Source organism: Tiliqua scincoides, chromosome 13, assembly GCF_035046505.1.
Source record: "Tiliqua scincoides isolate rTilSci1 chromosome 13, rTilSci1.hap2, whole genome shotgun sequence".
Lineage (NCBI taxonomy): Eukaryota > Metazoa > Chordata > Lepidosauria > Squamata > Scincidae > Tiliqua > Tiliqua scincoides.
The window spans coordinates 8,860,850-8,876,071 of NC_089833.1; the positions used below are offsets into that span (position 1 = coordinate 8,860,850).

The 15,222-nt window shown below is 46.8% G+C and overlaps 3 pseudogenes; 1 reads left to right on the top strand and 2 right to left on the bottom strand.

Annotated features, from left to right (window-relative positions):
* Positions 1-3,844: 3,844 nt before the first annotated feature.
* LOC136634157 (5S ribosomal RNA) lies at positions 3,845-3,967 on the bottom strand (annotated as a pseudogene).
* A 253-nt stretch (positions 3,968-4,220) lies between these two features.
* Positions 4,221-4,337, bottom strand: LOC136634101 (5S ribosomal RNA; annotated as a pseudogene).
* Positions 4,338-14,899: 10,562 nt separating this feature from the next.
* Positions 14,900-15,019, top strand: LOC136633956 (5S ribosomal RNA; annotated as a pseudogene).
* The last annotated feature ends 203 nt before the right edge of the window (positions 15,020-15,222 follow it).

The window sequence follows — 15,222 nt, forward strand, 5'->3', positions numbered from 1 at the left end:
ATCCTGCAGGGTCACAGAAGGGAGGTCTCCTTGGGGTAAGGGTCTCCTTACGCTGCGTCAGACCCCAACAGCCCCTATGGGTCTACCTGGAGGTGCACCAGCTATTTAACTGGTGCAGAACTGAGGTGACCCATGTAGGGCTCCGAGGGCCCAATCCGATCCAATTTTCCAGCACCGATGCAATCTTGTCCATGGGACACGCACTGCATCCTGCAGTGGGGAGGCACAAAGACCTCCTCAAAGTACGGGAACATTTGTTCCCTTACCTGGGGGCTGATTGTGGCTGCACTGGTCCTGGAAAGTTGGATAGGATTGGGCCCTGAGCCCTGGGAGAGGGGAGAGGGTTTGGCAGCAACCCTGCCCCCTCCCAGGCCTAAACCGCCCCCCTGGCCCGATGTCCCCTCACTCAGTTTGCCGCCTTTCCGCTGCCCCCCCCAGACCAGGAAAGTTTCCCCACTGCTCAGCAGGGAACTTTGCCCCTTCCCCCCCAGCTGCCACAACATGCCTTACATCATGTTTGTGACAACCTTTGCCAGGGCAATGCACAGTTGATGGCACTGCCCAGCATTAGGATTGGATTGTAAATGACCCACCAACCCACGTGAAGCCTTTGGGTGGGAAGGGAGAGTAAGCAGTGGCTTATATATTATGCAGTCCCCTCCATCCAGCTAGAAGGCACCTCCAGGAAGGGAAGGTGGAATATATAACCGACACTGCTGGGTGGGACGAAGGCCAGATCCCTCTTGTCTCCTGCGTTCATTTGGCCTAATAACCAGGTCCCGCACCAAGGCGAAGCCCTGCAAAGCGGCAGCAGGGCCGTTTGCTCCCCATTGTTTATTCAGTTGGGCTGTACAGTAAAAATGCTTAGGTCTTCTCTTTATAGCTTTTTCGCTTGGGCTGCGTGCCAGTAGGTGCAACGGGCTGGTGCACTGTATACTTTGCAATAACACTAAACAGCGTAACGAGAAGAGGAGAGTGGGGCAGCGGGAGGGGAGGGTGCGAGACAAATGGCATTCAGGGGAAAATGTTCCTTTCTTTTTTAAAGACTCTCTCTGGGCCCTGCTGGCACCTGTAGCCCCTGCACTAAGATTACCGACAATTTCCCTTGGCCTAGAGCAGGGGTGTTCAAAGTTTTTGGCAGGAGGGCCACACTGTCTCTCAGACACTGTGTCGGGGGCCAGGGAAAAAAAAAGAATTAATTTACATTTAAAACTTGAATAAATTTACATAGGTTTACATTAATGAATATAGTAAAGAGGAACGTATATGAATGAATGAAGGTCTTGCAATAGCTCATGGCCTATGCCATGCACAAAGGCTGGCCTTTCCTTTGCTGCCGCTACTGCATCACAGACGTGAAACAGCAAGCAGTGGAGGGAGCCCTCATCCCACAGCTCACGTGAGAGGACAGACAGTCGCCCTCACACTGAGAGCAGTTGCGTCGGGCCAGTATGGGCTCCAACAAATCTCTGGAGGGCCAGAGGCTCATTGGAGATTGGGGGCTCCCTGAGGGCCGCATTGAGAGGCCTTGAGGGCCGCATTGAGAGGCCTTGAGGGCCACAAGTGGCCCCAGGGCCGGGGTTTGGGCACCCCGGGCCTAGAGGATACACCAAAGCCCCGGGACTCCAAACATTTAGGTGGCTGCTTCCAAATTCCCAATTAAGTCTCCCAGACATCACAGTACTGCTTCCTTTACGAGTTGAACGCTGGAGGGTCTCATATTTTTGTTGAAGCCCATTGCATCCTTCTCTTTCCGAGCAAATGCCATAACTTCACCGCATGTTCTGACAAGCATCTGCGCCTAACTCGCTCTACTCATGAGTAAGTGCCCCACCCTCCTTTGTTGTGACTGAATTCTTCCAGTATCTTCTTTTGCACAGGAATCCTGGTGTTGATTTGCTGGAGTAAACACATGGGTTAATCTATATTGACAGTTGCTTTCAGGAAGTGATGACATGAGCAGGAAAATGCTGGCACATCAAGCAATGTGCTTTTCCATAGTTCTAGACCAGGGGTCTCTAAACATTTTGACCGAAGGGCCACATCAAATATCTGGCACAGTGTTGAGGGCCGGAAAAACAAAAATTAAATATAAAATTTAAATAAATACATTAGAGATGGAACTTAGATGATTAAATAAATGAACAAATGGGATCAAATGTCCAGGATTTCTCCAAACACAACCACAGCCAAAGCACACACTTAAATGGACCCCCGTTTCCCCACCCCACAAGCACAACTCCAGTTGTGTTTGGCCATCTGGGCCAGAGGCTCTCAGGGGGTCAGATGCTAGCCACGGGCCAGATAGAGGCTTGCCACGGGCCATATCTGGCCCTTGGGCCAGGGTTTGGAGACCCCTGTTCTAGACACTCAGCCGTCGGTCCTGGTAAAAGACTGACATTTACTGGGAAATGATGGTAATGAGGTTGAAGATGAATTATGTACACGGTATTGCAATCACTTGATAGTACTTGAGCTGTCCAAAACGACATCCTTGTTTTTGACGTGTGCAGTGGCTGCATGTCGCTTTTTACAGGCAGATGGTGATGGAAATAAGAAGGTTATTATTATTATTAACAGTATTTATATACCGCTTTTCAACAAAAAGTTCACAAAGCGGTTTACAGAGAGAAATCAAATAACTAATGGCTCCCTGTCCCAATAGGGCTCACAATCTAAAAAGATGCAAAAAGAACACCAGCAGGCAGCCACTAGAAAAGACATTGCTGGGGTGAGGAGGGCCAGTTACTCTCCCCCTGCTAAAAAAAGAGGAGCACCCACTTGAAAAAGTGCCTCTTACTCATTTACTATAGGGAAGTAAGATTTCATGATTACTGTCAACATGTTTTCATACTGTCCACTGGCCTCCTAAAAATTAAGAGATTAGAGCAGTGTTTCTCATCCAGTGGTACAGGTACCACCAGTGGTATTTGAGGTGGTGTCTGGTGGTGCTTGCAGGACCCTCAAACCCCTGCTGCCTGGCAAGAAGCCCAGGAATGGGACACAACATACAGTGGTAGGAGGCTCAGCTCGGCAGGCAGAGCTCCAAAGTGTGCTTTTCCGTTCTTGAAAAAGCCCACCCGTTCACCCTGAGTCTCTTACTGGTGTTCGTCACGTCGCATCCGGCCTCCCAATTCAGAAGCAACTGGTGATGATGTCATCACCTGTTACTTCAAGCGGTAGTTCAAACAGGTGCAGCTCTTGCACCTGGTGGACCATGTGAAGTGGTAGAGCCAAGGACAAACCTTGAGAAACCCTGGAACAGAGGAAAAGAAGGGAACTGGGTGAAAGAAAAGTTCAGGGAGGAAGGTACTACTGTACTACTTTTCTAGTACACTTGCTTAGGTGTTGTCCCAGTAGTATGGGGAATGGGAGATGGGCCTATAGCTTCAGGGAAAAGATGGGTTTTAAGGAAAGATTTAAGAAAAGAGAAGATAGCAACAGGAAGGCATGTTGAAAGGGACTTGCAGGCAAGTAAGGGGCTAACTTTTGTTGGAAAACCCTAGTGAGGGCAATTCCTCTGACCCACCTCCCGCTTTTTATTTCACAAGTCCAGACTGCCTACTACATTACTTCAATCTTCTGTTGGTTTTCACTTGTTTAGCAAGAGGACCTTATTTGATCACATGCCCAAGCTGGCACAGATTGTGAGAATGATTAATGAGGATGAGATCCGGTTCTAGGTTTGAGGTTGCCCCAGCTGGCTTACCAGTCAGTGAATCGCAGCAGGTGGCAATGGCATTCCTCACAGCCCTGGCACAGGTGGAGCTGCCATTTTGATTCTCCCCCACAATGCTCACAGGATAGTGATTGGCAACCTTCAGTCTCGAAAGACTATGGTATAAACCTACATCACCCGGTATTCCCAGGCGGTCTCCCATCCAAGTACTAACCAGGCCTGACCCTGCTTAGCTTCCGAGATCAGACAAGATCGGGAGATAGTGTTCAGTATAGGGAGATGGTTGGCAACCTTCAGTCTCGAAAGACTATGGTATAAGCCTACAGCACCCAGTATTCCCAGGCAGTCTCCCATCCAAGTACTAACCAGACCTGACGCTGCTTAGCTTCTGAGATCAGACAAGATCGGGCATGGAAAGACTATGGTATAAGCCTACAGCACCCGGTATTCCCAGGCGGACTCCCATCCAAGTACTAACCAGGCCTGACCCTGTTTGGCTTCCGAGATCAGATGAGATTGGGCATGGAAAGACTATGGTATAAGCCTACAGCACCCGGGATTCCCAGATGGTCTCCCATCTAAGTACTAACCAGGCCTGACCCTGCTTAGCTTCCGAGATCAGACGAGATCGGGCATGTGCAGGGTAACAGTTGCTGGTCACAGGGTAGTGCCCTGCCAGATATTGTTAGGGAATTAAAATGGCAGCCCTGGCACCTGGCAAGGAGTTGAGCAAGAAATTTAAAGGAACCAGTGGCAGTGCAGGCATCATGGTGGTTGGCTCACCAGGGGCACTGGAGTAGTTTCCAAGGCTGCAATGGGCCGATGCCTATCATGGGCGTATGGAGAGGACCTCAGATGACATCAGAAGCTACCAGCGTTTGAGTAAGCTGCAAACTCCCCCCAAACACTTCCAGCCTATCGAAACAGAGTGGTTAGCAGAGGCTATTTCCTGCTATGTCCCGCTAGTTCCAAGCCCCTCAGAGACTGCAAAACTCATCAACCACATTGCCCGAGTCCAGGTTCGGAGATGGGAAGGTGGGCTGCCAAATAAATATTATTGGGAGTGTTTATTTGAATTCTTATTCACAAGTTTTGATTGACTGAAGCATCCTGGCAAACAAGGATTTTTGGCTGGGGTGCGCATGGAAAGAACAACTATGGCACCAGCTCTCCCGCCAAGGGAATTTTAGATTCTGGCAGGGGAAACCTGGCTCTAAGGTTTTATATTCTCACACACACTTCAACTGTCCCTGTTTACCAGGAATAGTTGCTATTTTCTGGTGTCTGTGCCTGGTCAAACACTGTCTCTGTTTGGTCTTTAGGGGAGGATGTTAGGAAAGCCTCTGAGGTGTAGTGGTTGGAAGGATGGACTTCAAAAGCAAGCTCTGGGTTCAAATCCCTGCTCAGTCCCTAATTGTACTGGGTGATTGTGGATCAGTCACATCCTAACCTACCACACAGGACAGTGGCATGGGTCAGAGGAGAGGGTGAAGGCACGTCCACACTCTTCAGGGCCTCATGTGAAAAAAAAACTTGTTTATGGGCGCTATATTGATTAAATAAATTGCTGTCATCTGTAATTATTTATTAAATAAATCATTGTCAGAGAAATTGTGACTAATGATATGTTAAATTGGCAGTTTTCTTGAAATTGCATTGAACAGATATGGCAAGAAAGTGGAAATTCAAAAAGAATATTTAAATTCAAATGTAGGGGGGAAAAATGCACATCATGGGAAAATGTATTTTTAATTCTAAGAACCCATTCTGTACTCCCTGAATCCCTTAGGAATACAGACTTCACAGGTTAGGAACCCCTGATTTAAGCTTTGAAATAAAACATTTCCATAAAATATAATAAAATGTTGTTTCAATAAAACATAAATAGCACAGTACATAATTCCTCTGAAATGTTATGATAATATAGCAATATAACATAAAGCTACCATCCTAAACACACCCCCACTGTACAGAATGGAGCTTGCTTCCAAGTATTCTGCTTAGGTTTGACTAGGAGAAGGTCTCTTCTAGTTTCAGTGCAAAATACTAGGGACCAAAAAGTTTGAGAAATACTGTAGTATGTGATCTGGTATAACAATCTGCAATGGAAGAAGTCAAACCTTCTATTGCAATGTTTCTCAAACTGTGGGTCGGGACCCACTAGGTGGATCGCGAGCCCATTTCAGGTGGGTCCCCATTCATTTCAATATTTTTTTTTTAATATGTTAGATTTGATGCTCCCATGGTATGTGACTGCATTTGGGGAAATGATACAGACCTGTACCTTTTACAAGCGACTATGTATATTCTTTTAACAATAATAGTCAATGGAACTTACTCCTGAGTAAGTGTGGGGATGTTGTAGCCTAGGATTGTTAAAATTTTCCTGTTTTATGTTGTCACTTCCAGTCACTGGCGTCGCTAGGGAGGTACAGGGGGTGTGGGCCGCACCGGGTGATGCACCGGAGGGGTGACGCTCCCTGGGGGTAGGACATGCTAACTTCACGGCGTTAGGAGCTACCACATCATGCCATACACCATTGGATGCGGAATCACCAGCGGAATGCAATGCAAAAACGGAATTGAAATAGCTCTTTTCGTTCAAACGTTATGGCCAAAAAACCGGAAGGAAAAAATGCATGGAGCCCTATGGAAAGTGAAAGTGAGCCGTAGCGCACGTTTACTCATGAGTGGGCGTACTTGCCATAGTCCATTGGAAAGGGCAGGCTGAGAGGAATTCAATGACACCAGAATGGTCCTGATCCAATGAATGCAGCCCCCCAAAACACCCAAGAAGCTCCCCCCTCCCAGCTACGGGTCTGAGCCGGAATGAAGCCACGTGGTCGCATTTACTCACAAGTAGGCGGACTTGCCTTAGTCAAGGCAGGCTGAGAGGCAGGCTGAGAGGCTCCAAGGATGTTGGAATGGTCCTGATCCAATGAATGCAGCCACCAAAAGCACAGAGAAGGAGGTCCCTCCTCCCAGCTGCAAGTCCATGGAGCTCTATGGAAAGTGAAGCAGCCTCACGTCGCATTTACTTGCAAGTAGGCAGATGTGCCTTGACTGGTGGTCAGGCCAGGCAAAGGGGAATGTGAGGGCACTGGAATGGTCCCAATCCATGGAGCTGGAATGCAACAAATGCTCCAGAAGGCAGCCTCCCCCCCCCCCATTAAAAAGGACAAAAAAGTGGCTTGAGCTGGTAAGGGCTCAAGAAAGTTTTCTATTTTGTACTTAGCCAGGTAAGTACAGATAAAGCCAGGTGGGTCTTTATCTTGATATGCTTGAAACAGAAGAACTTTAAACTGGGCACTGGGAAGGACTGGAAATCTCACTGATTCTTATTGGGGGGTTGTTATTATAGGCAGACTAAAGAGTAAGCTCCATTGATCACTATGGGACTTACTTCAGAGTAGAAATGCATAGGCTTGGGCTCACAGGCTGCAATCCTACCCACACTTTCCTGAGAGTAAGTCCCATTGACCACTATGGGACTTACTTCAGAGTAGATTCACTTGGTGGAACAGGACTGGCTCCCCCTTATGTAATTATTTTATTTTAATTTAATTATTTATAATTATTTATTTTAATTTGCTTGATGATGTCACTTCTGGCCATGACATCACTTCCAATGTGCCCTGGACAGATTGCCATTCTGAAAAGTGGGTCCCAGTGCTAAAAGTTTGAGAACTGCTGCAATAAGGTGTTAGTAAGTTGACAAGGGGTGTGTGTGTGAGACTCTACAAGTTTTCAAAATCACTAAAATCAGAGTTTGGAGGAATAAGACTATCATGTTATATATCAATCAATGCGTAATTTCATGCAGAATGCAATGAAACAAACCACATTGAAATATCTGTGTTATAACAAAAGGTACAGCCCAAAAAACCAGTGGGGGCGGGGCAATGGTACATCACCACGCCCACCTGGGGTGTTGCCCCGCCCACTACATGGGGTGACGCGCAGGCCTCCCACACTCGGTGACTCGAATCCTAGTGACGCCACTGCTTCCAGTCATGACATTACTTCTGGTGGGTCCTGACAGATTCTCATTCTAAAACGTGGGTCCCAGTGCTAAATGTATGAGAACGACTGTTCTGTTGGTTAACCTCCAGCCTTTCGAGCATGCTTAAGGCTGAAATCCTATGCACACTTCCCTGGGAGAAAGCCCCATTGAACTCAATGGGAACTTACTTCTACACTGATGTGCACAGGATTGCACTGTTAGTTGCCTCTTGGAGCCAAGCCAGAACCCACAAAATGTGGGATTTAGTTTTCATGTCAAAGTGTTTCAAAACGTGTGCAGAGTGCCTTCCTAGTGTGAAGAGAGCCAAATTTCTCTTTTTAAAGGCTGCAGTTCCTTGTAGTGCAGTGTTCTTTCACCTTTTGAAGGAAAACTAGTTTTTTAAAAAATGGAAAAGGAAGGAAAATAAGTTTTTAAAAAATTGCCTTTTTGTCCTATATCAAGGAAGAAGCATTGCATTCCATCTGCACTCTTTGCATCCTGCAGTAGCAATAAATAACAACCTGCCTGCACCTCTTGCAAGCACTTCCTGCAGAAAGGTCTAGTTCTTATTGCATTTCCCCTTCTGACATAATCATCAATACTGTTACTTGACCATCTCCGCTGACCACCTTGCTCACACCCCTGCTCCCCTCCCCAAAAAAGAAATCCCACCACGAAGCATGTTCCTCCTGGAGGCCCAAACTCCCCAGCTGTGGTAATGCCGGCGTGACCGGCTAGAGCAGATGTATCACAAGGCAGAGGCCTGTGTTGGCTTTTATGGTTCCTTGGAAATCACTGACCCTGAGAAAGGTTTGGGGGGCCAACAAGATGCCGTGCAGATGTGGCCTGGGCTGGAGGAATAGCCTTATTGTTGCAGAAATCCAGGCAAAACATTGTTTTGGACAACTTGGCAAGATCACCTTCAATTACGGGACAGGGGAAAAGATCAAAGGGAAAACCAGTTTGGGTGACCGAGGGGGCCCTTTCTGAGAAGGAGGTGAAGGCTTTGTTTGAGGGATGGGGAATCCTTAACAGTCAAAACAGAACCTTGAAAGGCTTTGGCTCTGATGAGTTCACCCAGGAGGGTTTTTTAAAAATCCATTCACCTTCCCTTTACCGCCTGCGGCTTCTCCCATTCAGAGACATTGCTGTGGGACCCACTAACCCACTTTGGGATCCTCTTAGTTTCAGAAACGCCCTGGGGGCTGGGGATAAGAATAGGCCCTCAGTTTGGCTGTACTTGTCATAAGAGGCGACTAAACAGCCACTGGATAGATGGGACTCATTAGCCTGGGAAGGCAGCTCATCTGAGAGAAGGAGAACTCTGATTCTAAACCTCCACTGCCTTGTGGCTACATCCAGTTAAGGAAAAGGCTTCAGGAGTCAACCTCGAGGCAAAATCAGGAACCGGAGTCCCTGAGGCAATTTGCGGCTGTATACAGTCACATCCTGGTAACTCCTGCGACACCGCTGGAACCAACCGTATTGGCTTCTGCCTTTCCATTGGGCCATTTCAGCGACGTGGAGAAGGGGGATTTGCTGCATGGGTAACAGTCTATCCTCCATATCTTCTTTACCCAGTCTTCGCGCACTGGAGAGGACACTCCAACTTCGCCATATGGCGTCAGCACAACATGGGAAGCAGCAGTTTAAGGCCCGTAGCCAGGGAGACACACCAGGGACAGACTACATTTGCTCCCAGTGTGGAAGGGATTGTCACTCCTGAATTGGCCTCTACAGCCACACCAGACGCTGTTCTAGAACCACTTTTCAGAGCACGATACCATAGTCTCCCGAGACATAAGGATGCCAATGATGTGTAGTTTCAGAACATGATGCAGGCACTACAGAATCAGTGTCATTGAACTTCATTGTCTTTGTTGTCTAACATTCTGATCCCAGACATTAACATGCACTCCAAGCCTTCCTTTTTTCACTGGGGAGAGTTCATATTCAAATCTTCTTTGACCCCAGGTGGCTAGGCCGCTGCCCCATTTTTCACTTTTTTAAAAGTCTGGGTGTGACATCACTTCCAGGGCATCATTTTGCACTTGGCACCGGGCTACACTTATGTTGGCTATGCCACTGGTGCTGGAGAGACACTCTAGCCCACTTTTCTTCTTTCCTCCCCCTTCCACTGTTTTTGTCTTCCTTTTTTGAATCAAGAGAGTAGGAGAAAGAAAGAGCAGCGGAGTTCAGTGGATGGATATAGACAGTCTTTCCTTGAAAATCTGCTGCCTGATAACCCACCTCAATCAGACTCATGAATGAATGAATGCTAGCCCTGCAATGAAAACAAGATGTTCCCCATAGTCCAGTAATCCCATAGTCCAAGCTGGAGCTGGCCCTGCAGGCCAATAAGGGTTTTGCTTCATCCTATTTCACTTTGCTTCATCTTTATGATAGTGTGGACATGCCAGATTTATTTTAAAAGGCTTAAATCCATGTCTTTTTTTAAAATTCTAGAGATACGTTCCATATATTGAACGAACATTTGCAAAGCCTGCTTGTTGATTTCATCAGTGGGGAGGCACCAAGCTCTTGACTGGTCTTCCCATTTTCCCTCTCCATTTTTTCAGCATAAGGAAATCATCTAGATAAGGCTTGCCGTTCCCCACTTTCACAGTAGATAAGCTAATTGTTGGATGTGCCCTTTTGAGATAAGAGAATCCCGGGTTTATGAGCTAACATGTGTTCTTAGGATGTTGAGACACTGTGTCTCAGAGATGTTTGACAACTCAGGGAGCAAGGAGCTCTTTAGCCTGGAAACTCAAGATTTTGTTTCCGGATTTTCTCCATAACACCCTGGTTCATGTAAGGTTGAATCATGTATATGCAGGAGACAGAAAGTATATTCTTGAAACTAGTCTGCTTCAATGTCTCCGACCTCTGTGGCAGTCTGTCTGTTTGGTTCTCTCTGTCTGCTTCTGTGAATATGTAAACCTGCAGAAGAGTTCGGTATAACTCATAGGCTGCAATCCTAACCACACTTTCCTGAGAGTAAGCCCCATTGAACAAAATACTTCTGAGTATGTCTGGTTTGAATTGTGCCCTTATTCCAGCATTTTAAACCCTGGTTGGTTGAAATTAGAGTTTAGTTTGTCCTGAGCAAATGCATGTTCATTGCCTCCGTGACACTGTTGAGCATTTTTAGCAATGCCCAAAAGTGTCTCCCCTCTTCTTGGCACACCTTGTGAAAATGTTGTTGTTGTTGTCGACAATATTTATATTCCGCTTTTCAACGGAAAGTTTACAAAGCGGTTTACAGAGCAAATCAAATAACTAACGGCTCCCTGTCCCAAAAGGGCTCACAATCTAAAAAGATGCAAAAGAACAGCAACAGACAGCCACTAGAAAAGATACTGCTGGGGTGAGGAGGGCCAGTTACTCTCCCCCTGCTAAATAAAAGAGGAGCAGCCACTTGATAAAGTGACTCTTACCCAGTTAGCAGGGATTCACATGTTCCTTTACATATTCATCTGTGTTGACTTATTCATTCCCACTGTCTTCACTGACCCTTACTCTCAATTACCTTCACCTGCCCGGTTCATGTCACAACACAGTCAAACTTGGTTGACCACATATTGTTGAAATGTCATCTTATGCACTGAGGCCCAGTGCAGACAGTATTGTTCTTGCCCCAGACGTTCAATGAAATGTATACTCACAGTGTACTCCCATTTGTCTTCATTTCCCTAAAAGATACTCCTTATCTCAGTGGACGGGGAGGAACAGTTTATCTTGAACCAGTGGCGTAGCTAATGAAAGTGTAGCCTGGTGCCAAGTGCAAAATGATGCCCCAGAAGTGACTTCTGGAAGTAATGTCACACCCAGACTTTTAAAAAAGTAAAAAATGGGGTAGTGGCATAGCTAAGACATCTGTCTGCTAGCTGGAGTCAAAGAAGATTTTGTAGCCCCCTTTGCAAATAAATACAAAGTTTTCTAGTTAATTGGCCATAACTTTTGATAGAGTACAGATATTTCAGTATGGTTTGTTTCATTGCATTCAGCATTAAATTACCTTTACAGTGATGTATAACATGATGGTGTTATTTGTACTTACCAAGGTTTTCATAATTTTGACCTCTAGTGTCATGCTCAGCTTGTTGCCCCCTAAAGTTTGTTGCCCGGTGGAATTGCCAACCTCTGCACCCCCTTAGCTATGCCACTGTCTCGAACCACCCCGATATGATTAGGAATATCTATCAAGAGAATGAAATGAAGTGAGGGAAGGGGCCAGGATATGTGTGCAAAGGGATATGTGTGCAAAGGGAGCATGGGTGTCTTGCAACATGAGGGGGTGCTGGTTAGCCCCTCAAAAAGGGGGCTATTCCGAACTAGCATTGAGTAATCCCTGCTTTGGTTAGATCATCTTTTTCTCTGCTTGCTTTTTCCATCCTCTTTTAATTAATAGATCAAAGGGCACTTCAGGCATTGGTTAGTTCATCTCAGATCACCATGAATATAGGGATACTTCTGAAAGTCTCCTCCAAATTTCACCCTGGCTTTTGAGGTCTGACTGATTTGCTGTTGTTTTTCTCTTCCAAAGTAGATTCATTAGGTATTCTCCAATGTTCTTTTTTGTTATAATTTCTCGGGTTTGTACATAAGCCCTGTGCATATTTTCTTCAACTGACTCATGTATTTTCCCTCTCAACATCACCAAGCTTGTGCAAAAAAAAAAAAAAAAAAAAAAGCAGAGTCAATATGATTGATTGTATATACAATTATGTTAAGATTATTCTTGCGTACATGTTTACCAGTGCGCAGGACTGCCCAAGCACATCACTAAACAAACAGAATCTTGACAAAATGATACATACACTCACATCAATGTTTATAATGTTTTATCAATCTTCCCGGACGCATGAGTAACATGCAAATGGGGGGAAGGAGATGCAAAAGATCATAAGGAGGTTATAGTATCTGCGAATATTCCAGTTCCAGAATGAATTTTATACATTTTTCTAGTTAAACAAAACCCAGGAAAAGTAGAATAAAGGAATAGAATGGGGAAAATCCTTTCAGCCCCTATCATGGAGTCCTTTCCAGCCAAGACTGGTGGTTCTTTAACAATAAAAATGTGTGTTGTCAAAGGACCAGCCTTTGACCCTAGTCAAACTGGTTTCAACTCTAAATCCACTTTTAAAATTTGGAGGGAATCGCCTGGCCCACGGTCAGACACGAAACCTATGTGGTTAGCATCTACTAGAATGATGAAAGATGGGGGGGTGGATTATTGACGGATTCTTTTTGAGACATATATTCTGTTTTTCTCTTTAAAAAGTGTTCAAAGTTTCCTGATTTTATAAATGGGTTATGTCAGAATGCCAGATGCAAGGAAGGGCACCAGAACGCAGGTCTTTTGCTATCTTGTGTGCTCCCTGGGGCATTTGATGGGCCACTGTGAGATACAGGAAGCTGGACTAGATGGGCCTATGACCTGATCCAGCGAGGCTGTTCTTATGTTCTTAAAGCAGCTCCTGAGAAATGTTTGAGTGCAGCCAAACTAACACAAAACATTCTAATCGCAATGCCTCTACCTCCCCGATGATCAGAAAGGGCTGGTCAGGCAAGAGAAGGTGATTGGAGAGAGGGAGGGAGAGAAGGCAAGAAGTCACAGAATTGGACTGGGAATAACCTTAAGCAAGGAATGTCTTAAAGGAAGGAAGCAGACAATTGCCTTTTATTCCACCCATATCCTGCCCAAATGGAGAATCTGCCTACCAGCAAACCGTGAATATTCACAATTGGAGGGAAGGAAAGTTGGTGTGTGTCGTCGTCCCCTTACCAAACCTGTGGGAAGGGAAATCACTGGACCAAACTTGTCTGCCACCCACAGTGCACACCTGTGGAGTTTGGAGGACAGGGAGGGACCAAGAACAAAGAGACACCACATCCCTCCTGCTGCCCCCTCAGCTCCATCTCAGTGAGCCTGGCCATCACAGAAGCGAGTCCTCCTCGCAGCCCCAAAGAAGGGACTGAGTGAGGAGGTCTTCCTTGTGTTCTCTCTGACATCTCTTCCTCCCCCTCCCCTCCTAACTCCCCTCCCCAAAGGCCATCACTCACCAGGCTTTGATTATTTCCACAAAGGAGTCTTGGATGAGCCACCGCAAAGCTGGAGGGAAGGAGGCAGATGATGAAAGAGCTGTCAAGCGGGATTAAACAGTAGCTGTTTCCCCGACTGCTGGGCATGGAGTGGCAGGGGAAGCGGGCGATGGTGGCAGTGGGGGCCGGGCGGGGAGATGCTCTGAGGAATTGTAACACACCAGTCCTCTGGAAACTTCCAGGCCTTTGGTTTGCAGAGAGGAGGGGATTTGGGGGGGGGGGGTGCCAAAAGGTTGGGGAGGAGTGAAGACTCATGCAGTGGAAACTTGTGAAGGAGAAGGGCAAGGGTTGTGAAGCAAAGGGGTGGCAAAAAAAGGACACAAAGCCAAAAGGCCAAGAGAGACAGTTCTGGGATACAGGGTCCCATCTCAGCTCCCTTCCCTTGAGCCCCAGGTGTGTGATCCCCAGTCACTTGGTGATCCCCAGGTGACTTGGTGGCCTAAGAACAGGCACTCTGAATGTGTTTTGAGGCACTAATCCCTTTTAAGAGGGGATTAGACACATTCATGAAGGACAACTCTATCAGTGGCTACCAGTCAGGATGGCTAAGCTTTACCTCCAGGTTCAGGGGCACTTGCAGGGGAGCAATGGTGCGAAAGGGGTCTACTTTCATCTCCTGCATGTGGGCTTCCCAGAAGCGGTTGGTCAGCCACTGTGGAAAACAGGATGCTCCAGCAGGGCTACCTTACGTTTGCTGATTTATTTTATTTTGCCCCCTTTATTTCTGTTTCATAGCAAGGGGCTCAAGGTGGCTGTAGTGTACTGTCTTAAGGGGATAGGAAGTCAGAGTACTTTTGGTGTTCACACCAGGTATGCGCTGGGAACTGCACAGGACATTAAGAATCACAGTTCCTACCAGGGCGACATCGTGTTCAGCTGGGTGAACCCAGCCCCCCCCCAGGACCACCCCAAGTATTGCCTCAAAGTGTTTTGGCACCTGAAGTGGTGTGCCAAATGATACTGCAGCCCCCTTATCTGTTGATGTACGCCTCTATGCTCCTCCTGCTTCCTGGATTTGAAAAGGCAAAGGGGGGGGCAAAGCAGAGAGGAATTGTGGTGGAGAGGAGCATGGTGGCTACTGCTTTTCTCCTCCACACTTATCCCCCTCCTCCTTTTCCTCTCTTTACCCTACACATGCCCGATCTCGTCTGATCTCGGAAGCTAAGCAGGGTCAGGCCTGGTTAGTACTTGGATGGGAGACCGCCTGGGAATACCGGGTGCTGTAGGCTTATACCATAGTCTTTTGAGACTGAAGGTTGCCAACCAACCTTTTCCAATGCAGGGAGTGGGGCAAAGAGGAGCAGTGGAGGCAAGTGGGAAGATTGAAGTGGGTGCCACTGACTGCTTCAGTCAGCCTCATGGATGGACTGGCCCCGGGTGGCCCTAAATGCACACATTTCAGAAATAAGCCCACTGATTGCAGTAGAGTTTG